Source organism: Loxodonta africana, unplaced genomic scaffold (genome assembly GCF_030014295.1).
Source record: "Loxodonta africana isolate mLoxAfr1 unplaced genomic scaffold, mLoxAfr1.hap2 scaffold_149, whole genome shotgun sequence".
Taxonomy (NCBI): Eukaryota; Metazoa; Chordata; class Mammalia; order Proboscidea; family Elephantidae; genus Loxodonta; species Loxodonta africana.
In genome coordinates, this window is record NW_026974901.1 from 471,895 (window position 1) to 497,756 (window position 25,862).

The following is a 25,862-nucleotide window of genomic DNA, read 5'->3' on the forward strand; positions in this document are numbered from 1 at the left end:
ACAGAACTTAGCAAAATCACAGCCTCGTTGTTTATTCTTGGGGATATTTCTTGTATAAATTTTTGAAACACTTGAAATTAACCCCTGGGAGCTAAAGGTCAAGGTTTTACAGGATTTCTTTTAAGACGAATATTTAAGATTGAACGTGTCCAGTATTCTTATTAGGAGTCCCTTGGTGGCACAAATCGTTAAACCCCACTACTAGCTGGAAGGCTGGCGATTTAAACTCACCCAAGGTGCATCAGATGACAAGCCTGGTGATCTGCTTCTGAAAGGTCACAACCATTGGAAACACTACAGATCAGACAGATTTTAGACAGATATATGGATGGATAGATGGATGGACAGGCAGATGAAAGGATAGATGGATGGATGATGGATGGATGATAGGTGGATAGTGGATGGACAGATGGACGGATGGGCGGATGGACAGATGGACGGATGGATGGATATTTAGGTAGGTAGGAGATAAAGATAGCAGCCCTTGAGTTGACTCCAACTCAGTGAGATCTTATGTACAGCAGAACAACATGCTGCCTGGTCCTGAGTCATCCTCATGATCACTGGCATTTGCAAGTCCATCCTTGTTCTGTTGTGACAATCCATCTCACCAAGGGTCTCCCTTACCCTTGCTGGCCCTCTACTTCACCAAACACAATGCTGTCCTTCAGCCATTGATCTCTCTTGATGATGCGTCTAAATTTAGCAAGCTAGTTGGCCAATCTTCTTGGATGACCTCATTAACATAAGAAAGGAATAAGCTATTTCCAAACAGAATCATATCCACATGTCCAGGAGCCAAGCTTTCATATTTTTGGGGGGGGACATAATCCAATCCATAACAAAGTATTCAAAAACAGACAGAGCTGTGTAGACAACACCTTTCTTTCCAAACTCCAATTTCCAAAACGTAGGTGTTTAGCAATATTACATTCTTTTCTTCTCCCTTTTTCTTGCTTCCCACAGTCCCCTTCCCAAGCCCTGCTGCATTGTAGGAAGAAAACACCACATATATTTAATGAGTGTGTGATTTCTTTTTTCATTCCTACGGCTTTATTTTTTAGTGATAGAGAAAATTGGAGTGCAATTTATGTATATTCATCAGTACTCACTCCGCCTCCATGGGCGTCCATTAAGGTAAAATGAATGCTGTGTAAATTAATTAAATCTGAGCCAAAGCTGTATATTTTCATTTGATGAGGGTGCTTTAAGGGTCTGTGACTGATACATTATTAAAAGAATTAAGTTTGAGGTTAAATTAGTTCTTGAGCCTCCTCCAGGCTGATACCCTGTATTTTGCGTGTACAACTGGACAGGTTGACCAGCCTCCCTGAATAAATAAAGCTGTTACACCAGGGCTGGCCTGCTACTTGGAACATCTAGATAGTCTTAGCTGCAGAGAAGGATGAAACACTCATTTAAAAATAAATGCAAATAAATTAATTTCCAAGACAAAGGAATTGCACTAATAGCTGAAGTAAACATATGGCGGCAAAACTGTGTGATCAGGGAGTGTCTTTCCTTTTGAATGTTTGGGTTTGTCCATTATGTAGTTATCTAGGACTCACTTCAGCAGCGCAGGTTCAGACAATGCCCTCGGAGTAAAATGTTTTATTTTAACGACGTACTATGCACTCTGCAGGAACCTGGTGGTGCAACGGTTAAGCACTCGACTGCTAACTGAAAGGTTAGCAGTGTGACCTTCCCCAGCAGCTCTGCTGGAGAAAAGACTTGTCGATCTGTTTCTGTAGAAGATTATAGCCTGGAAAACACTGTGGGGTAATTCTTATTTTGTCACACGGGGCCACTATGAGTCGGAATTGACTCCATGGTACCCAGTGATAACAACATGTATTGTGCGTTAAATGCAAGCCAAAGATGCAGATCTTGAAATGCAATTTATCTTGGGTGGCTATCGCAACTTAGATGGAAAGATTTACTAGTAAATGGAGCTCCGCCGTGTTGTAGGCTGCAGTATGAGGATGGTTCAAGTGAACAGACTTACCATGTGTCTTAGTCACTTAGTGCCGCTGTAAAAAGCAGGTGGCTTCAATGAACAGAAGTTTATTTTCTAACAGTCTAAGAGGCTACAAGTCCAAATTCAGGGCACCAGCTTCAAGGGAAGGCTTTCTCTCTCTGTTAGCTCTGGGGAAAGGTCTTTGTCATCAATCTTCCTCAGCTCTAGGAGCTTCTCAGCACTGGGACGCTGGGCCCAAAGGACGTGCTATTCTCCATGCTCTTGTTTCTTGGTGGTATGCGGTCTACATGTCTCTCTGCTAACTTCTCTCTTTTATATCTCAAAAGAGATTATCTCAAGACACAATCCAACCTTGCAATTGAGTCCCGCCTCATTAACATAATTGCCACCTACCCCACCTCATTAACATCATGGAGGTTGTATTTACAACACATAGGAAAATCACATTAGATGAGAAAATGGTAGACAACCACACAATACTGGGGAATCACGGCCTAGACAAGTTGACACATATTCTATCCATAACAACATGCTACCCTTCTGAGTTGTGATGGTTTGTTTGTTACTGCACCATCTCTGTCCTAGCCTGACTAACACAAACCAGTCCTGGCACATGGTAACTGCCTTCTCATTGTTAACAATTATAACTTGCTGCCCTTCACTTGGAGGGAGCTCTGGTGGCACAGTGGTTAAATGCTTGGCTGCTAACTAAAAGTTCGGCTGTTTGAAACCACCAGCCACTGAGCAGGAGAAAGATGTGGCAGTCCACTTCTGTAACTATTACAGTCTTGGAACCTCTATGGGGCAGTTCTACTCTGTCCTACAGGGTTGTTATGGGAATCATCTTGACAGCGACAGGTTTCTTGGTTTGTCTCCTGGCCTCCTTATTGCAGAAATGAGGTTCAGTGTGGCCTAAAGCTTGGGTCTGGTAAGGGCTGCTGATTTGTTTTGCCTAGTCTTAAAGTTTTAAGAAAGCAAAGATGTCACTTTGATGACTAAGGTGTGCCTGACCCAAGCCATGGTCTTTTCAATGGCCTCATATGTGTGCGAACACTGGGCAATGAAAAAAAAGTCAGAAGAAGAATCGGTGCATTTGTGTGTCATGTTGATGAAGAATATTGAACATACCATGGACTGCCATATGAACGAACAAATCAGTCTTAGAAAGAAATCCAACCAGCCTGCTCCTTGGAAGTGAGATGGAGAGACTTTGGCTCACTTACTTTGGACACGTCATCAGGAAAGTCCAGTCGCTGGAAAAGAACATCCTGGTTCGTAAAGTACAGGGTCAGCCAAAAAGAGGGAGCCCCTCCATGAGATGGGGTAACACAGTAGCCTTCACGTTGGACTCCAACATACCAGTGATGATGAAGGTGGCACAGGAATGGGCAGCATTTCATTCTGTCATATGTGGGGTCACCATGAGTCGGAGGCAGCTCAGCAGCAACTAACAACAAAATCATATTATCGCCACCTAATGAAGCTTTCACCTAATGTTCAGCTAGATACACGGAGAGCATCAAGACAGCTTACTCAGCTCAGTTAGCGACATCACAATCTCAGTAGGAACTCAGGGACTCTGAGACACCCCCACCTCTCGCCCAGAGAGCATGCAGTGACTACTTCTGGACAGCTGTATTTCTAGCTGCTTTTCCAGGAGTCAAAGTTTACACCCTTAGACACATCTGTTGGTGTTCCCCATCCACTACCCCTTGTCTGGCTGTAATGAGCTTGTCCTCATTGGGGCTCATCTCACTTCCCTCAACATCATGTTTTCAGTCATAAAAAAAACCCATTCTGAGTCGATTCTGACTCACAGTGACCCTGTAGGACAGAGTAGAACTTCCCCATGGGGTTTCCAAGGAGTGGCTGGTGGATTTGAACCACTGACCTTTTGGTTGGCAGCTTAACCACTGTGCCACCAGGGCTTCCCCTTGTACCCTAAGATCCTGCTTCTCAGGGTTTGCATGTGAGGTTCCCCAGCACACAAACATTCTCACCTTCTCCCTGAGACAGCTCTCCTTCTCCCCTTTTTCCTTCATATAACTGACATTCACCCTGAGCTTGTGTGGATGTTTCTCCCTTGCCTGTGTCCAGCGTGCGCGTCCTTTGCAAGCTTCCACAGATGCTCCCTGCCCTTATGTCTACGACAGCTTCGCCCCGCATTGTTGTAGCAGCTGGATTATTTCCCTGTTCACCCTTGTCTTAGTCTCCGTGTGCTGTTGTAACAAAAATACCACAAGTGGGAGGCTTTAACAAACAGAAATTTGTGTTCTCACAGTTGGGGAGGCTAGAAGCCTGAATTCAGGGCACTGCCTCTAGGAGAAGGCTGTCTCTCTGCTGGTGCTGGGGAAGGTCCTTGTCTCTTTCAGCTTCTATACCTGGTTCCTTGGGGATCTCCACGTGACATCTGTCTTTCCTCATCTGTGCTTGCTTGTTTGTGTACCACATCTGCTCTTTTTATGTCTCAGAAGTGATTCGTTTAAGACACACCCTACACTGATATGACCTTATTCACATAACAAAGAAAACTCTATCCTTAGATGGGATTTCATTTATAAGCATAGGGGTTAGAATTTGCAAGACCAATTACGTCTTGATTGCAAATACCTTCTTTATACACATGGGCCTTGCCAGATGGAATGCACACAAATAAAATTGACTACATCTGTGGAAAGAGGCGATGAAAAAGCTCAATATCGTCAGTCAGAACAAGGCCAGGGGCCAACTATGGAACAGACCATCAATTGCTCATGTGCAAGTTCAAGCTGAAACTGAAGAAAATCAGAGCAAGTACACGAGAGTCAAAATATGACCTTGAACACATCCCACCTGAATTTAGAGTTTATCTGAAGAATAGATTTGACTCACTGAACACTAGTGACTGAAGACCAGATGAGTTTGGAATGACATCAAAGACATCAGACATGAAGAAAGCAAGAGGTCATTGAAAAGACAGGAAAGAAAGAAAAGACCAAGACGGATGTCAGAGGAGACTATGAAACTTGCTCTCCAACATCGGCTAAAGCAAAAGGAAGAATTGATTAAGTAAAAGAACTGAACAGACGATTTCAAAGGGTCTCTTGAAAAGACAAAGTAAAATATTGTAATGACATGTGCGGAGAGCTGGAGATGGAAAACCAAAAGGGAAGAACACACTTGGCGTTTCTCAAGCTGAAAGAACTGAAGAAAAAATTCAAACCTCGAGTTGCAATAGTGAAGGGTTCTATGGGGAAAATGTTAAATGACGCAGGAAGCATCAAAAGAACATGGATGAAATACATAGAGTCATTATACCAAAAAGAATTAGTCGATGTTCAATGATTTCAAAAGGTAGCATATGATCAGGAACCAATGGTACTGAAGGAAGAAGTCCAAGTGCTCTGAAGGCATTGGCAAAAAAGAAGGCACTAGGAATTGATGGAATATCAATTGAGACGTTTCAACAAACAGATGCAGCACTGGAAGTGCTCACTTGTCTATGCCAAGAAATATGGAAGACAGCTTCCTGGCCAACTGACTGGAAGAGATCCATATTTATGCCTATTCCCAAGAAAAATGATCCAACCAAATGTGGAAATTATGGAACAATATCATTAATATCACATGCAAACAAATTTTGCTGAAGATCATCCAAAAGTGGCTGCAGCAGTATATCGACAGGTTACTACCCAAATTTCAGGCCAGATTCAGAAGAGGATGTGGAACCAGGGATATCACTGCTGTTGTCAGATGGGTCGTGGGTGAAAGAAGAGAATACCAGAAGGATGTTTTCCTGTGTTTCATTGACTATTCAAAGGCATCCGACTGTGAGAATCAGAACAAATTATGGATAACATTGCGAAGAATTGAAATTCCAGAACAGTTAATTGTGCTCATGAGGAACCTGTACATAGATGAAGAGGCAGTTGTTCGGACAGAACAAGGGGATACTGAGTATTTTAAAGTCAGGAAAGGTGTGTGCCAGGGTTGTATTCTTTCACCATACCTATTTAATCTGTATGCTGAGAAAATAATACGAGAAGCTGGACTATATGAAGAAGATCGGGGCATCAGGTTTGGAGGAAGACTCATTTATAACCTGTGATACGCAGATGATACAACCTTCCTTGCTAAAAGTGAAGAGGACTTGAAGCACTTACTAATGAAGATCAAAGACCACAGCCTTCAGTATGCATTGCACCTCAACATAAAGAAAACAAAAATCCTCACAAGTGGACCAGGAAGCAACATCATGATAAACGGAGAAAAGATTGAAGTTGTCAAGGATTTCATTTTACTTGGATCCACAATCAGCACCCATGGAAACAACACTCAGGAAATCAAAAGACACATTGCATTGGGGAAATCTGCAGCAAAAGACCTCTTTAAAGTGTTGAAAAGCAAAGATGTCACCTTGAAGACTAAGGTGGGTTTGACCTAAGCCATGGTATTTTCGATCATTTCATATGCATGTGAAAGCCGGACAATCAATAAGGAAGACCAAAGAAGAATTGAAGCCTATGAACTGTGGTGTTGGAGAAGAATATTGGATATACCATGGACTGCCAATAGAACAAACAAATCTGTCTTGTAAGAAGTACAACCAGAATGCGCCTTAGAAGCAAGGATGGCGAGACTGCGTCTTACATACTTTGGACTTGTTATCAGGAGGGATCAATCCCTGAAGAAGGACATCACGCTTGGCAAAGTACAGGGTCAGTAAAAAAGAGGAAGACCCTCAATGAGGTAGATTGACACAGTGGCTGCAACAATGGGCTCAAGTATAATAACAATTGTAATGATGGTGCAGGACCAGGCAGTGTGTTTGGTTCTGTTGTGCATAGGGCTGCTGTGAGTTGGAACTGACTCGACCACACCTAATAACAGAACAACAACAGTGATGATGTCATCACCTCCATGATGAGCTTTGATATCAAAGATAATCTAAGAATTTCTGTCATTTAGTAGATTAATTTTTAATTGAACTATCGGTGGTTCGCGTATTCAAGGATGCTGTATGAGGGTAAGTAGTACAGAAAAGTGTTTTAGAGATGGTAATTACCAACTCTATTAGTGTGATGGTTAAAGTTGTGTGTCAGCTTAGCTGGGCCATGACTTTCAGTGGTTTGGCAGTTATGACGTAGTTGGGCAGTCGTACGATGATGTGATCACCTCCATGATGAGATTCGATATAACATGATCACCTCCATGGTGGGATCTGCGGTGAGCAGCTGATTAGTGGAAAGGGAGTTTCCTTGGGAATGTGGCCTGCATCCAGTCTAGGTAGACTTCCTGGCAAGGCTCAAAGTTTTCGCTCACTCTGAATCCCTCAGCTGCCTCCTGTTGGTCTGATCTCTGGCTCTTGTGACTTGAGCTAGCAACTTACCTGCTGTCTTGCCAGCTGATCTTGGCATTCCTCACCCTCTGCAGCCTGTGATCCAGAGCCCTGCTCTCTGGCCTTTCGACCTTGGGTTTGCCAGGCCCTGCAGCTGTGTGAATCAGGAGAAGCCTGTATCCTGGCCCATTAGAGCTATGATAAGATTTGGCCAGTGAAAAACATTGTTTCATGAAGTCAGTGAACAATGAATGAAATGCCGTCAGAAGAAGAACAAGTAAGCCAAGACTAGAAGCTGGGACAGAGAGTGCTCAGTCTGAATACTATGCTATGTCTGAACGGGAGGCATAGCATACACAGAGAAGACTAAATTTGTGAAGTACTGGCCCAGTGGTTAAGAACTCGGCTGCTAACCAAAAGGTCGGTCCTTCAAATCCATCAGCAGCTACTTGGAAACCCTATGACACAGTTCTACTCTGTCCTATAGGGTCTACAAGTTGGAATTGATGCCCACAGGTGTGTGTGTGTATGTGTGTGTATGTGTGTGTGGGCTAGTTGCTGCGAAGTCATTTCCAACTCATTGTGACCCCATGTGTTTCAGAGTAGAACCACATTCCATATGGTTTTCAATAGCTGATCTTTCAGACGTAGATTGACTAGACTTTCTTCCTAGGTGCCTTTGGGTAGACTTGAACCACCAATCTTCTGGTTAGCAGCTATCTCAGTTATCTAGTGCTGCTACAACAGAAATACCACAAGTGAATGTCTCTAATGAAGAGAAATTTATGCTGTCATAATCCAGGAGGCTAGAACTGTGGACCCTTTGGTTAGCAGCCGTAGCACTTAACCACCATGCCACCAGGGTTTTTAGCCGCATGATACTCGGAGCCGTATCACAGTCACATCCATTTATTTGTGAAAGACCCCCACTGATTGCCCTTGTCATCGAAAACAAGAACTTAACAAAAATCAAGTTCTGACTTTTGCTTTGCGTGTCCAAGGAAGGCTGACACCACCTGACTGTCAGTGGAGGCTTGAGTGTTGCTGTCATGCTGAATAGTTTTCTGAGGAGCTTCCAGACCAGATGGACTAGGAAGAAAGGCCTGGCAATCTGCATGCAAAAATCAGCCAGTGAAAACCCTGTGGATCACAATAGCTCCATTTGCAACCCATCATGGGGCTGGTACAGGACCAGCCAGCGCTTTGTTTTGCCGTGTTTGGGATCCCTGTGAGTCGGGGGCCAACTCCACGGCAGCTAGCAACAACAGGAGCATTCAAGGAACGAAGATAAAAGATATGTAGATGTCATTGTGGGCTGCCGTCGAGTCATCCCCCGACTCATGGAGACCCTATATATTACAGAGTAGAACTACTCCACAGCCTTCTCTTGGCTGTAATATTTACCAAAGTAGATCACAGGCCTTTCTTCCACAGAACCTGTGGGTGAGTTCAAATAGCCACTCTTTAAGTTAGCCAAAAAATAAAAAATCAAACCTGTTGCCATTGAGTCGATTCTGACTCATCGTAACCCTATAGGACAGAGTAGAACTGCCCCATAGAGTTTCCAAGGAGTGCCTGGTGGATTCGAATTACCAACCTTTTGGTTAGAAGCTGTAGCACTTACCCACTGAGCCACCAAGTTTCCTTTAAGTTAGCAGCTGATGGCAAATCATTTGTACCACTCAGCCTCCTCTGATAAAAGATAAGCCTTGTGTAATTATAGATAACAACTACGTCCCCTTTGGGAAAGCAAGCACATAATTAAAATCTGAACCGTTACCTAGTGTTATAATGGAACAACGGGATTATTGAAGGGCCAAAACCTTTTTCTTTTTTGTAATGGGAAGCGTTTGCTTCCTTGTTTTTCTTGCTTCACTCTCCCATTGGCTGCCCCCACTACCTGCCCACATTTTTTCCCAGAAAGATGCCAGAAACAAACAAACAAAAAAACCAAACCCACAGCCATCTAGTCCTTTCTGACTCATAGCTACCGTGTAGGACAGGGTAGAACTGCCCCATAGTGTTTCCAAGGCTGCGATTTTCTTTTTATCAAACTTCAGATGAAGGCTCACAGAACAAACTAGCTTCTCCTTAAACATTTAGCGCACATATTCTTTTATGACATTGGTTAACACGCCCATGACTTGTCAACACTCTCCCTTCTCAACCTTGGGTTCCCTATTACCAGCTTTCCTGTCCCCTCCTGACTTCCATTTCCTGCCCCAGGGCTGGTGCTCCTCTTCAGTCTCATTTTGTTTTATGGCTCTGTGTAATGTTTGGCTGAAGGGTGAGCCTTAGGAGTGACTTCATTATTGAGCCAAAAGGGTGTCTGAGAGCCATACTCTCAGGGTTTCTCCAGTCTGTCAGGCCAGCAAGTCTGGTGATTTTTTTTCAAATTAGAATTTTGTTCTACATTTTTCTTCATTTCTGCCTGGACCCCTGTACTGTGATCCCCGTCAGAGCAGTCAGTGGTGGTGGCCGGGTCCATCTAGCTTTACTGGACTCAATCTGGTGGAGGCCATGGTAGATGCTCCCCTGGACTTTCCTTTTTTTATAATTTCTATTGTGCTTTAAGGGAAAGTTTACAAATCAAGTCAGTCTCTCACACAAAAACCCATATACACCTTGCTACACACTTCATATTACTCTCCCTAATGAGATAGCCCACTCTCTCCCTCCACTGTCTCGTTGCATGTCCATTTCACTAGCTTCTAACCCCCTCCACCCTCTCATCTCCCTTCCAGGTAGGAGATGCTAACATAGTCTCAAGTATCCACCTGATCCAAGAAGCTCACTCATCACCAGCATCCCTCTCCAACCCGTTGTCCAGTACAATTCATGTCTGAAGAGTTGGCTTCAGGAATGGTGCCTGTCCTGGGCCAACAGAAGGCCTGGGGGCCATGACCACCGGGGATCTTCTAGTCTCAACCATATCATTAAGTCTGGTCTTATAAGAATTTGGGGTCTGCATCCCACTGCTTTCCTGCTCCCTCAGGGGTTCCCTGTTGTGTTCCCTGTCAGTGCAGTCATCGGTTGTAGCCAGGCACCATCTAGTTCTGGTCTCAGGATGATGTAGTCTCTGGTTCATGTGACCCTTTCTGTCTCTTGGGCTTGTAATTACTTTGTGTCCTTGGTGTTCTTCATTCCCCTTTGATCCAGGTGGGTTGAGACCAATTGATGCATCTTAGATGGCTGCTCACTAGCGTTTAAGACCCCAGATGCCACCCTTCAAAGTGGGATGCAAAATGTTTTCTTAATAGGTTTTATTATGCCCATTGACTTAGATGTCCCCTGAAACCATGGTACCCAGATTCCTGCCCCTGCTACACTGGCCTTCGACGCATTCAGTTTATTCAGGAGACTTCTTTGCTTTTGGTTTCGTCCAGTTGTGCTGCCCTCGCCTGTATTGTGTGCTGTCTTTCCCTTCACCTAAAGTAGTTCCTATCTACTATCTAGTTAGTGAATGCCCCTCTCCCACCCTCTTTCCCTCCCCCTTCTCGTAACAACAAAAGAATGTTTTCTTCTCGGCTCAAACAGTTTCTCAAGTTTTTATAATAGTGGTCTTATACAATATTTGTCCTTTTGCAACTGACTAATTTCACTCAGCATAATGCCTTCCGGTTTCCTCCATGTGATGAAATGTTTCACAGATTCCTTGCTGTTCTTTATCAATCCATAGTATTCCATTGTGTGAATGTTCCATAATTTATTTATCCATTCACCTGTTGATGGGCAACTCAGTTGCTTCCATGTTTTTGCTATTGTAAACAGTGCTGCAATAATCATGGGTTTGCATATATCTGTTCATTTAAAGGCCCTTATTTCTCTAGGATATATTCCAAGGAGTGGGATTGCTGGATCGTATGGTAGTTCTATTTCTACCTTTTTTTTTTTTAATAATTTTTATGTGCTTTGAGTGAAAGTTTACAAATCAAATCAGTTTCTCACACAAAAACCCATATTCTGTCTTTATTTTAAGAAACTGATATCGTTATGACTTTGCAAAACAAACTTTCCAGTTGAGAGATGCTGCTATTGCTATATCCATTATGGGTGTTGAAGAATTTTGCAAAGAAAAAAATACACATTTTATAAATCTTGCATACGATAGTAATTATATTTTCCTTTTCATTTCAGATCAGTCAGGTATAAATAGCCTCACATTCACCGTGACTCACGACGTGGCTCGTCTGGTCCTGTGCAAAGCGAGCCAAAATGTGTCGTAAGATTGAGTATACCCTTGAATTTGTGTCAAGGTCTTTGAGATTGCTCTCACTGCTGACGGATATTGGCAATAGTCCAATTAACTTTGAAGACATGGCATCAAAGACCAGGAAGAGAGTGCACAAATTTTTAAGTATTTCAAAATGAAACCCGTGGTGTTCTATGAAGGGCCTGGCGACAAACATCATAGGATAAACTAATAAAATTATTTCTCACTACATTGTAAACACTATTCCTTTTAATTACCTCACAACTGAAGAAGAAATTACATGGTCCAAATAAAATTCCTTTTTTTACTTACTCATTTTCAAACATAAATTTTTGTGTTAACTTTCAAATTCGAATGTAAATTTTATTTTATAAATTTTACTGGTTTCATAAATTTTCTTTATTTTCCATTATTTAAATGTATTGGCTATGGACATGTTATCAGGAGGGATCAGTCCCTGGAGAAGCATATCTTGCTTGGTAAAGTAGAGGGTCAGCAAAAAAGTGGAAGGCCCTCAACAGCGTGGACTGACACAGTGGCTGTAACAATGGGCTCAAGTATACAATTATTGTGAGGATGGCACAGGACTGGGCAGTGTTTCGTTCTGTTGTACTTAGGGTTCCTGTGAGTCAGAACCTACTCGAAAGCACCTAACAACAATAGTGGCAGAACAGAAATTTTTTTTAAATGCCATAATATGGATATACCATGTAAAATGAAATGGCAACATCTAACTAGAGTGCAAAAAATGAAAACCTGAGAAGATGAAAAGAAAATAATTTGTGAATCCCTAAAGACAATTCCAGAATTAACTCCCTTTTTAAAACATAATGAAGGAGAAGAGAGTTCTTTCCTTGAACACTTGAGTTTAGTGGGTGCAGATCATTGTACTTGCACCAATGGTTCTGAAATTACAAATAGCAATACAACTGTAACAGAATTTGTTCCAAATTCTGCATGCATTCCTTGAGGTAGTAAAAAATTAATAACGGTGTAGAAAGTGAAACGATCTTAGCATCTGAAATTGTTGCATCTGCAGACCACGAAAATAACAGAAACACAGATCCTACTTTGGGGAATAACTTTTCTTGTAATGATGTAAATTATCAGATTGAAAGAAGGCCAAGTGATTGTCAGCATCACAGTGGTCCATTTGAAAATTCATGCCAAAATTTTCTGGGTGGTAAACAAATATCTGTAGCCAGAAGATATTTCTAGGGTGCAAAGCTAGTAGTGGAAATTATGAGAGGGAGTGGCTACCGTCTTCTCCATCAGTGGGTTCTGCATATTGTTTTGTTTGCAAACTATTCAGTCCTAAATCATTTAATTCCTGATTTGCTAAGAGTGGATTTAGCAACTGGCACAACTCAAATATGATCGATAAACATGAAAACAGTTCAATGCACAGAAGTTGTATGTTGTCGTATTTAAACTGAAGACATGGCTTTGGCTTAACTCATGGACTAGAAACATAAATTAACGAAGATTGTCAATACTGGAAACTCATTTTGCAATGCATTATTGTTGTCATTCTAACAATCGCTGAATTCGGACTACCGTTTTGAAGAAGAAATGAAGTGTTTGGGTTACAACAAAATGGAAATTTTGGGGGTTTACTTGAACTTGTTGTTCAGTTTGATGCACTTTTAGTAGGTCAGATCTCAAAATATAATAACACAGGAAAGCAACCCATCGTATGTCTACAAAAATGTGTGAGAAATTAATAAATGTAAAAAGTGGTAAAGTTTGATCAACTATTTTCAGCAAAATAAGTATAGCTCAATCCTTCAGTTTATCAGTAGATTCCACTCATGATCTTTCTCATATAGAGCAGCTAAGTATTGTTTTAAGATACATATCTACAAGAGATGGAAAAACCTATTGAGTGATTTGTTACAATTACTAGCTTAAAAATTCATACCAGTGAAGGAGTGGCAAATCAAGTACTTCACTATGTATGCAAAGTTTACAAAATCAGTTTTTCTAAGTGCAGAGGCCAGTCCTATGACAATTCTGCCAGTATGTCAGGGTATTATAAAGACATGCAACAGAAGGTTTTAGAACGTAATGAATATGCCATTTTCTAGCCACATTCTATTCATTCACTTAATCTTGTAGGACATAGCTCAGTAGATTGTTGTCCAGATATAGTTGAGTTTTTTCTACTGTTCAGTTACTCTACATATTTTTTGCCTCCTCTACTTACCAATGGACAGTTTTTAAAACATATTTAGACAATGGCTGAGTATTAAAACGTCTTTCTAATACTTGTTGGAATGCACATATTGTAGCAACAAGTGCAAGTCTGAAATCCTCCGCTAAGATTCTAGATGCCTTAGAAAGCATTGCTGAAGACCAGACACAAAAAAAAGGGATTCCAAAAAAGAATGTGAAAACATTACCAACAAAATGCAAACAATGGAGTATGTACTTATGATGGTTATGTAAGATAATATATTGAAATACCATGGCTTGGGTCAGGTACACCTTAGCCCTCAGATTGATGTCTTTGCTTTTTAGCACTTTAAAGAGATCTTTTGCAGCAGATTTGCCCAATGCAATGCATCATTTGATCGTTTGATTTCTGGACTGCTGCTTCCATGGATGTTGATTGTGATGCTCCCCCAAAATATGTGTCAACGTGGCTACACCATGGTTCCCTGTATTATGCGATTGTCCATCATTTTGTCATCTGATGTGATTCTCCAATGTGTTGTAAATCCTACCTCTATGATATTAATGAGGCAGGATTAGAGGCAGTTACTATAGTGAGGCTGGACTCAATCTATAAGATGAGGTTGTGTCTTGAGTCGATCTCCTTTGAGATATAAAAGAGAGAATTGAGCAGAGAGTCATACCACCAAGAAAGCAAAGCTGGTAGTAGAGTGCATCCTCTGGACCCAGGGTTACTGTGATAAGAAGCTCCAAGACCAGGAGAAGATTGATGAGAAGTACCTTCCTCCAGAGCCTACAGAGAGAGAAAACCTTCCCCTGGAGCTAATGTCCTGAATTTGAACTTATCCCTTACTAGACTGTGAGAGAATAAACTTCTCTTTGTTAAAACCATCTTCTTGTAGCATTTCTCTCATAGCAGCACTAGATAACTAAGGTAACCTCTAAAAACAAAAACCAAACCAGTTGCCCTGGAGTCGAGCCTGACTCATGGTGACCCCATGTGTGTCAGAGTAGAACTGGGCTCTGTAGGGTTTTCAGTGGCTGATTTTTCAGAAGTAGATTACCAGTCCTTTTTTCTAGGTTCCTCTGGGTGGACTCAAATCTCCAGCCTTTGGTTTAGCATCCAACTTCCTTAGCTGTTTAAACCATCCAGGGACTCCATAGATATTAGGAATCAAAAAAAATATCAAAACTTTTTGCTTTCCAGTGGATTCTGACTCATGGCTCCCCATGTGTGTCAGAGTAGAACTGTGCTCCATAGAGTTTTCAGTGGCTGGTTTTTCAGAAGTGGATCACCAAGCCATTATTTCACGGCACCTCTGAGTAGGCTTGAATTTCCCACCTTTGTGTTACCAGCTGAATGCTTAACCATTTGCTCCACTCAGGGACTCCACTTGGAGCCATTAAGTGGGTGGTAATTTGTTATGACAACAATAATGATAATACCCAGCTTGCACAGTTTATGAAGCCCTTCTTGTTGTTAGTTGCCCTCAGATCATTCCGAATCATGGTGAAGAACTGGCCTCCAAAGGGTTTTCAATGGCTGTGAACTTTTAGAGGCAGATTGCCAGGTCTTTCTTCCAAGGCACCTCTGGGTTGATTTGAACCACCAACCTTTCGGCCACTAGTCAAGAATGTAAACATTTGCACCACTCAGAGACTCCTATGAAGCCCTTGAAGTAACAAATTAATTGGTAAACTATTGAGGGAGCTGAGATTCTCTTAGTTCAATGCTGGAAATGTCAACATTTCCTCCTGGAACTTTAAGCTGGTAGGAAGGTTACGAAAGGCCAATTTAGAGAACTGACCTGGAGTTATTTCAAATGGTTTTTATTGCCCTTGTAAGCAACTCTTCTGGATAAAGTACTACTTTTGTCAAAGACCCAACTCAAAACCAGCCAGGGTGACATCCGAGGACAATTTCCAGACCTAATTTACCCACAGAGCCTTCACCTTAGAGCACGTCATAAATCTCCCCCATCCTCAAAGGTCCAAGACTCTAGTGGAAGCTCTTTGTGCTTACCGTTGATATTGCAACTCACAGTATCACTTACAGAAAATTAGCTCTACCTCTACAGACTGGAGGGTTGATTTTTACTCCCCCCTGGGGTTGCCTTGTGCTTCTCTCAGCCAGTCCTCTTCTGCCTGCTTAGGCTCAGCCAGTTAATGCCCCATCAATATTCAAATTTCATTGTCTTTTTCTGCTTTTGTTCTCAACAGGATCTTTTAGCCCCAAAGAAAAGTGCTCAACTTTTGGTTCACTGCTAAGCTGTTGTTATTGGGTGTTTTGGAGTTGATTCCAACTCACAGGAACCCCATGTGAGAGAATACAACTGCCCTATTGGGTTTCCTAGGTTGTCATCTTTCCTTTGGAGATATTATCAGGAGGGGCCAGTGCCTGGAGAAGGACGTGTTTTGTAAGGTAGAGGGTCAGTGAAAGAGAGGAAAGTCCTCAACAAGATGGATTAACACAGTGGCTACAACAATGGACTCAAGCATAACAACGTTTGTGAGGATGGCGCAGGACTGGCAGTGTTTCTTTCTGTTGCACATAGGGTCGCTATGAGTCCGAAGTGCTTCGACGGCACTGAATAACAATTGTCTTCACAGGAGCAGATAGCTAGGCCTTTCTCCCTTGTAGCCACATGGTGAGTTTGAACTGCCAACCTTTTTGTTAGCAGCCGAGTGCTTAACTGTTATGCCTCCAGAGGTCCTTCACTGCTAACCAAAAAGAAACCAAACCTGTTGCAGTCCAGTCAATTCCACTCATAGCGACCCTAAGGATTCAAACTGCCAACATTTTGGTTAGCAGCTGCAGCTCTTAACCACTACGCCACCAAGGTTACCAAGCATAATAATTATGTAAGCTTTTCACTACTGACATTCAACAGCATGATTTATCATCAGTCTGCTATTTAATTTGTATTAATAATTCTTCATTCTACAAACCTTGACTCAGAGCCTACCATATTCTGGGATGCACTAGAAGACTGTACAGAAATAAACAGGAAGGGGTAAAAGTCTAGCAGGGGAGCTAGGCTTTCCAAATGTACAGTGCATGCCACCTGGAATACAAGCGTGCCATCTACAATGCTGCTAAATCTCCTGGGGACGGTCAGAAAGGTGTCCTGGAAGGGGGAGCATGTAATGGGTCTAGACGAGAGAGCAGAAGGTTCTCAAGAACATGCCAAGGGGAAGAACAAAACCACTCAGAGAGACTAACAAAGGAAACGCTTGAAGGTCGTGAATAGGTAGTATAGTCTGAGGAAGGATGTGTGTACAGAATAGTCTACTACCCATCTATCAGTCTGTCCTACTGTAGTGGCTTGGGTGTTACTGAAACGCTGGAAGCTATGCCACTAGTATTTCAAATAACAGCAGGGCCACCCATGGTGGATAGATTTTGGTAGAGCTTCCAGACTAAGACAGACTAGGAAGAAAGGCCTGGCCATCTACTTCCAAAAATGAACCAGTGAAAAACCATATAGATCAACACAGAACATTGTCCAATTTGCTTGCCTTGGACACGTCATCAGGAGGGGTCAATTGTTGGAGAAGGACATCATGTTTGGTGAAGTAGAGGGCCAGCAAGGGCAGGGGAGACTACATTTTGATTATCCATTCATCTGTTGATGAACACTTAGGCAGTTCTGTCTTTCGGCTGTTATGAAAAGCTCTGTAGTGAACATTGGTTTACAGGGTTCTGTTTGCATTCTTGTTTTGGCTTTTTCTGGGTGCATGCCTAGGACTGGGTTTGCTGGATCTTGGGGTCATCATATGTTTAACTTTTTGAGGCACGGCCAAAACTGTTCTGCACAGTGGCTGTAGCATTTTACACTCCCGCTAGCAATGCAGGAAGGCCTGGTTGCTTTAGAATCTGCTAGAGCCATCTACACAGGGAAAGCAAGATTCAAAGACTTTGAAAATGTCTGACCAATGAGGAAACTTATATGTAAGTCTGGAGTGTGTGTGTGTGTGTGTGTGCATATAGATAGGGAGAGAGAGAGACAGAGGAAAGAGACAGAGGCTGGGTTTATTCATGCTGGAAAAATTAAACATGATCTGCAGGGTCATTTTAATTCTAAGTGAGCAAATTCAATTTTCTGTAGAAAAATTCTACAGCCAAAATGAAGAAAAGCATATCACCTGCTGCAGACGTGTTTTGCGAGATTTTTCATTATGATGGGCTTCACGGTTAGAGGCTGTGTTCCTGAGAGGTGAAATAAAAATGTTGCCATTAGGAATGGCATATCTAGGAGACTTTTTGAGAAAAGAGGAAAGTAAATGTCTGTAAAAGGAAAAAAGAGACAGTTCTCATACAGACTTAAATACAATCGTGGCCCCCGGCTCCCTGGCCACCCGAGAGGGCTGCTTGTTCACTGTATTCCTGTGGTTGTAGACAGAACATTCTCTCACCTTCTCTTCCCACCTTGCTCAGAAGAACAATGATCAGAATAGACCCTACATTCTCAAGATGCTTTTATCAATGCAATTCTTTGTTTCTAAAGAATTTTTTTTTCCAATAACAATAGAATTACATGAATTTTTTTTTATGCAAGTTTGGATTAAAGTTTCAAAGTTTCCTTCTGGCACAACCTAAAGGTTTGTGGTTCAAGCCCACGCAGCACTGCTGTGGAAGAAAGGCCCGGCACTCTGCTTCCAAGAAGGTTACAGCCAAGAAAACACCGTGGGGCAGTTCTACCCTGGGTTTGCCACGAGTCAGTGTCAACTGGCAACTGTTTCTGTTTTTTTAGGTGACATAGGTGGAGTTCCTGCGTGACACGACAGGATATACATTTGTATGCATGTATATTTTATGTACGTGTGTATATATATATGTGTGTGTGTATATGTATATGTATAAGAAGCCCTGGTGGCACTGTGGTTAAAGCACTCAACTGCTAAATGAAAGGTCGGCAGTTTGAAAGCACCAGCAGCTCCTTGGGAGAAAGGTGCAGCAGTCTGCTTCTGTAAAGATTTACATCCTTGGAAATCCTCTCAAGTCACTATGAATTAGAATTGACTCAACAGCAGTGGGTTTTTTTTCCTTTTTTGTATATGTGTGTGTATATATATATATATATATATCTATGTATGTATGTTTATGTCTGTCATTGTTGTTAGGTGCCATTGAGTTAGGTTGAACTCACAGCAGCCCTATAGGACGGAGTAGAAGCGCCCCATAGGTTTTCCAAGGAGGGGCTGGTGGATGTGAACCGCCCACCTTTTCGTTAGCAGCGCAATGCTTACCCAGGGCCCCACCAGGGCTCTGTATATAAGCATATGCGCATGCTTGGCTTCCCCCACATGTCTGTCAGTTTGACGTACTGTAGGGGTTCTTACACCAAACTTTTGACACCTCCTTTAACAATACTTTAAATCATTTCAAGCCCAAAATGTGTCATTTCTCCTTTTCCGTAACCAGCCCTGGATTTGCTCATTCATTCTTAGCATGCTTGAGATCACTCTGATTCCCATCTCCTCCCGTTTGTCTTTAAGGCGCATTGTTCCTCATATGAGGAAAGAGAAGCTGGTTCCTCTGCCAAGGAAACCCCCGACCTCTGGAAAAGCTCTCAGAGTCTCCCAAGTGTGTGCAAATAAATTAATTCACTTTAATAGTATAGAAAAAGGTCTGGGAGGCTTGTTTTTACACCAGCCCTGAGAGGCCTGAGAGGCACTTAATTTCAGGTCGCTGAATTGAGCATTGGATCTTGCTAAGTGGTGAAGCGCAGCTCAACCTCGGGGCTTTTCTGAACAAATAACTCTTCTACAGAAACTACAGGTAATTGGAAGGAATGGATTTCGCCTGATTGCCTCTTTGGCCCTGAAAGCAGCAGAAGCCCCCGAGGAGGCGTCTGGGCGCCCTGCTCCTTGCCCCGAAAGGCACCCAGAACATAATGGGAGTGACAGGCTACACTGATCCATTATGGACACACTGCCAGGGCACAGCCCCACAAGGCCTTCGCAGAGACAGACACTGTGTTTCTGAACGCACTTTTTTAATTCGCAGTTAGTTTGTGCATCAAGGCAAGGAGGAGACAACCGTGAGTGTGCACGTCTGATATCTGTTCCTTTCCCCAACTCGCAGCGAGTAAGGCTTGTCCTTGCTGAGAGGGGTGGAGGGGTGGCTGGAGGTGTTCCAGACCTGCATGCCTAGGCCATCCCCCAGGCAAGGGTTCAAAGGGGAGAGGACGACCTACCTGGGGGGGTGGTTACCGAAGTCTTGGCACTGGTCATACTGGTGGCTGCGGTCCGTCCCCCTGCACCTCTGTGGCTCTGCGGGGGGTACCTGGAGGGTAAGGCGGAGAAGCCCGGTGAACCACGCGGCGCTGGTGCTAATCAGAGGCCGTATGTATTCCGGCGTTGCGGGGCAGCCGGCCAGCTGTCAGGTTTGCTTCCTCGCCATACCTAGTGTGCAGTGCAGAGGGGTCGCCAGAGCATGGCTGGCGCTGCAGGGATTGGTTCCAGGGCAAACTGGAGCCATGGCGGTGCCGCCGGAAGCACCTGGGAACCTGGGGCAGGGAAATAGGGGGTCTCCGCGACTAAGCGATAGGGCACGCGGGTCTAGGCGGGCGTCGAGGCGGGGCCTACCTCACTGGATTCACCTCAGTGGTGCTGGAGCCGTCTGTCGTCCGCGGGCCCTCTGAGACGGCTCCCAGGGCCTTCCCAGATCCACCTGCCCACCGGGTTGTCGCAGGGCAGGTCCACGCCCGAGATGTCGCCCAGGTGGGCCAGCAGCAGCTGCGAGAGCCTTCGATGAGCGTGTTGGTTCCAGTGCACGCCATCTGCCTGCCCGTGCTGCCGGAGTGCCGGAAGTGGAAATTCAAGTCCAGCACGTTGAAGCGGAGCCTGCTGGCCTCAGCGGCGCTGTAGAAGTTGGCCTCCACCACATCATCCCGCAGGCACGAGGTCGGGGGCATGCCCTCAGGCGGGAGGAAACCCCCCGAGACCGTCTCAGCCACTGGCATGGCAGTGTTCCACACCACGAGAGAGGACTCGGGCAGGACCTAGCGAAGGCACCAGAACAGGGTCTCCAGGTTCCTCCTGTAGCTCCACATGGAATCCTGGCCATACCTGGACAGGTCCCAGAGGCAGGAGTTCATGATGACCACGTCTGGGCCGTGCTCGCCCCTCAGCAGCTCCAGCAGGACTTTCTCCACGTACCGGGAGTAGGCGCGCGTGAGGAAGTAGAAGCGCACAAGGTGGTGTGTGGAGCAGAACTCGCGGACTTCGCGGTAGTGGGTCCCGTTGTGCATACGGCCCCACCCGCCGCCGTGCAGCAGCCTGTCCTGCTCGAAGCTCATCTCGCCCTTGGCCTTCAGGGGACTGCTTGAGAGCAGGCAGTCCTTCTGCAGCAGGAGCACCAGGTCCTTGTACACGGCCCTCTGCACCGAGTCCCCCATGACGACCACGAACTTGTTGTGCCGCAGCTGCCGGACTTCGGACGCCCTCAGGTGGACCATGGTGGCTGGGTGAAGGTGGCCTAGCTCCTGCCTTCCCTCAGGGCGGGTCCCGAAAGAGCTCTGGACCGAGGGCTGAGGGGCTGCTGCCAGAGACGGAGAGAAGGCAGGCAGGCTGGCTGGCTGGCGGTTGTGGGGCGGCCGGGCGGGCAGACGGGGGCTGTTTAATGCCGCTGGACTGGCCTGGGCCTGGACGGGGAGGAGAAAGGGGGCAGCGTCCGGGGCCCTGAAAGCGTTCTGCCAATCCTTAGGCCCACGGTGTGACCTCTGAACCCATGGCCCTGCCCCTGTGCCTGGCTTGGCTCCCCTTGGTGGAGGGCAGCGGTGCTGACACTGATGCTGTTGGTCTGGATGGTTGTAGGCTGTTTCCGCCTCAGCCACCACCTGTGCTCCAGGCACTGGGACAAAGTCTGTCCACTGGAAGAACCAGGCCACTTCCAGGGCCGTGGCCCAGTCGGTGGTGGATCCACACCCAGGATTTCCAGGCAGTGTAGGCGAGAATACTCAGGAAAACATACTCATCTTAGTTCCACGGTGCTTTCGTCTTTGTTTTCGTTTTGTCTCTCTCTTCCCAATCCCATTGTGAGTACCCCAGCCCTCCTGAGAAATGACAAGAACACATCCCATGACCTGATCACTGTCTTTGTCCCAGGGTAAAGTCTGGAGACCCCTTCTAACACAGTGTTACAACCGGGGTGTGGGAATCCATACCCACAAGGTACTGGCCATGATGGTATCCCCAAGCAGTCCACCCTTCACACTTCCATCTGCACACCCAGTGCTCCTGAGCTGAGGCCTGGCCACCACACAGCTCCTCTGCATTTATCCAGCATTGCCCTTTGGAGAATCGATGCAAAGGAACCCTACGGTATGTAACGTAGGTGGACGTTTTACCCTTCCTGGGCACCACCTTCTGGGCAGTCATTCTGCTTCTCTGGAGATCCCCCCGGGGTGTCCAGTGTAGAACTCCTGCCGTCCACCACCTTTTTGCACTAACAAACGGCCTCTGGTGTGGTTCAAGCAGGGTAAGCTTAGTATGCAACTTCTGGCTCTTACAAATTAGGCTCCTATTACACTTTTGTAGGTGGACTTGTGCAAAAAGAGAGCTCCAGCTCTCAGTAAAAGCCCTGAGCTGCACTTGTCTGCTGGTGTGGTGGTAGAACAATCGTTGCTTTGGGAAATGCTCAGACCCTTTTCCACAGTGGCTCCACCAGCCATTAGATCTGTTAATTTTAACATGCTCACTCCTTAAATTATGACACTATCTTCTGGGTGGCCCAAACCATTAAACATATGACTGCTAACAGAACGATTGACAGTTTGAGTCCACATAGAGGCCCCTCAAGTGAAAGTTCTGGCTATCTACTTCCCAAAGGGCATAAACTTAGAAAACAAAAAAACCTGTGGAGTACATTACTACTCTGCAATATCTGGGGTTGCTATGAGCCAGATGTACTGGTCAGTACTTGCTCCATGTACAATGGTCAGTACTTGCTCCACGTACAATGACTTCCTCTCCATTGAATATAAATGTTGACGTCCTGGCTGAAAGCACCGTTCCTAATTCTTACTAAGATGTAGCATGATTTCCTTATCCCTTACATACAACTGTTTGTTTTTACATACTGGTGCTGGATTCCTGGCTGAAATCCAAGGCATAATTCTCAACAGGATATTGACATCAACTTTGATAAAAGAACCCTTCCCTTCCCTCTCTTTAATATAGATGCCAGTATGGGGCATGGTTCTGTAACAACCATGCCCCATTACTTCATAGGGTGTTGATTTAGTCTCTTGGCTCTGTGAATCATGAACTTCTCTATTAGCAGATTCTGGCTGTAACACTCACGTCATATTCCTTATTAAAAAAATATGTGCATGGAACAAGCTCTGTGAACCCTGGCCTCTTGTCTGCTTGAATAGGATGCTAGCTTTCTAACCGTGCTGCCTTTGACTATTTCATTACCAGAATATGGGTCAAGCTCCTGGCTCTGTGAAACCTGATCTTTTTTGTTATTCTTTTTGCTTTGGATATGGTTGCTAACTTCCTTTTTGTAACAACCATGGCATAATCTTTACTATTATGTCAATATCTTAGTAAAGACGTAGATATTGTTTTAAGGTTATGGATATTCCCTTTCTAGCTTTGTTTAAATGACCCTTTTCTCACTAGTACATACGTTAAAGCTCTTCTTTATGAATCCTGCCTTCATGTTTCTCTGGGTATAGATGCTAATTTCCAGGCCTCACAAGCCATGTATCTTTTTTTAAGTAGGTTATTAAGGCAAATTTCCTTTCATATGGACTCTGACCATCTTTAATCATGAATATGAATACTACCTATCTGGCTGTACTTACTGTGGCCCCCTTTTCCCTTGGCTATGTTTTATGGATGCATTTTTCCGGCTCAATGAACCCTGACCTTCAGTCTCCCAACATAGGAGTTTCTTGACTCTAACAACCACGGCCTGTTTAATACTCAGATCCAGTTTCAGGTTTTTACTCGGATTTGCATTCTTTAAACTCTGTCTTTACGTTTCATAGGATATGGATTCTAGCTCCCTGGCCATGAGAACCATGGGCCATTTTCACTAAAATATGGATGTAGGCTGTTAGCTTTATGAACCCTAATCTGTTTTTGTCCATGAACGTGGTTGCTACTTACCTGCTTGTAGGAAACATAACACAATTCTTAGCACAATTTGAGTCAGACCAGGGCTTTATGAACCCTGATCTTCTCTTAAGTAGTATGTGAATGTAGCTTCCTGGCTTTAAGAAGCATAATGTATCTCTTATTAAAATATGATTTTGGGCTCATGATTCTTTGAACCCTAACCTCCTTTCTCCTTGTATATGGAGGTTGTAACATTGTGCCCCTCACTTTATGTTAGGATTTGGATGAATTCCAGGTTTTATTAATTCTGACCTCTTATTTCTTTGGCTATAAGTGCTAACTTTATGGCTGTAATGACCTTGACTTCAATATTATTACTATATTCTAGGTAAATATTTAGTCTTAGAGCTTGTTTTAACCCATCGTGTTTTTCTTTGGGTATGCATGCTAACCTCTTGACTGTAATAAATATGCCGTATTTACTGCTGCCCATTACTATTGCCATCAAGTGGTTTCTGATGCACAGCAACTCTATAGGAAGGAGTAGAACTGCCACATGGTTTTCAAAGGAGCGTTTGGTGGATTTGAACTGCTGACCTTTTGGTTGGCAGCTGTAACTCTTAAACACTGTGCCACCAGGGTTCCTATTGGGATGTGGATTTAGTTTCCAAGTATACATATCTTGAGTTCTTCTTCAGTTGGATATAGATGCTAATTTCCTGGCTGCAATAACCATGACCTGTTTCTTGCTATGATATTAATGCAGGCTCCTGCTGGTATGAACTTTGGCGTCTTATTTTCCCTTAGATAAGTTTTCTAGCTATCTGATTGTAATACTCTTTGAAGATTACATAACAGGATATGTATCCACACTACCATCTTTGTTGTTGTTGTTTGGTGCTGTTTAGTCCATTCTGACTCATAGTGACTCTGTGTACAGCAGAATGAGACACTGCCTGTCCCTGCGCCATCCTCAAAATGGCTGCTATGTTTTTTTAATAATTTTTATTGAGCTTTACGTGAACGTTTACAAATCAAGTCAGTCTGTCACATATAAGCTTATATACACCTTATTCCATACTCCCACTTACTCTCCACCTAATGAGTCAGCCCTCCCAGTCTCTCCTTTCTGACAATTTTGCCAGTTTCTAACCCTCTCTACCCTCCTATCTCCCCTGCAGACAGGAGATGCCAACACAGTCTCAAGTGTCCATCTGATACAAGTAGCTCACTCTTAGCCACCATCTCTCTCCAACCCATTGTCCAGTCCCTTCCATGTCTGATAAGTTGTCTTCGGGAATGGTTCCTATTCTGGGCCAACAGAAGGTTTGGGGACCATGACAGCTGGGATTCCTCTAGTCTTAATCAGACCATTAAGTCTGGTCTTTTTATGAGAATTTGGGGTCTGCATCCCACTGATCTCCTGCTCCCTCAGGGGTTCTCTGTTGTACTCCCTGTCAGGGCAGTCATCGGTTGTGGCTGGGCACCATCTAGTTCATCTGGTCTCAGGATGATGTAAGTCTCTGGTTCATGTGGCCCTTTCTGTCTCTTGGGCTCATGGTTATCTTGTGACCTTGGTGTTCTTCATTCTCGTTTGATTCTGATGGGTTGAGACCAATTGATGCATCTTAGATGGCCACTTGTTAGCACTTAAGACCCCAGACGCCACATTTCAAAGTGGGATGCTGAATGTTTTCATAATAGAATTATTTTGCCAATTGTCTTAGAAGTCCCCTTAAGCCATAGTCCCCAGACCCCCGCCATGCTCCACTGATGTTTGAAGCAATCAGTTTATCTCAGAAACTTCTTTGTTTTGGGTCCAGTCCAGTTGAGCTGACCTTCCGTGTATTGAGTATTGTCCTTCCCTTCACCTAAAGTAGTTCTTATCTGCTAACTAATCAGTAAATAACCCTCTCCCACCCTCCCTCCCTCCTCACCTTGTAACCACAAGAGTATGTGTTCTTCTCAGTTTATACTATTTCTCAAGATCTTATAATAGTGGTCTTATACAATATTTGTCCTTTTGCCTCTGACTAATTTCGCTCAGCATAATGCCTTCCAGGTTCCCCCACGTTATGAAATGTTTCACAGATTCGTCATGGTTC

General features: G+C 44.0%; 1 pseudogene; it reads right to left on the reverse strand.

Annotated features, from left to right (window-relative positions):
• Positions 1 to 20,289: 20,289 nt before the first annotated feature.
• LOC135229205 (PC-esterase domain-containing protein 1B-like) lies at positions 20,290 to 21,146 on the reverse strand (annotated as a pseudogene).
• Between the last annotated feature and the right edge of the window lie 4,716 nt (positions 21,147 to 25,862).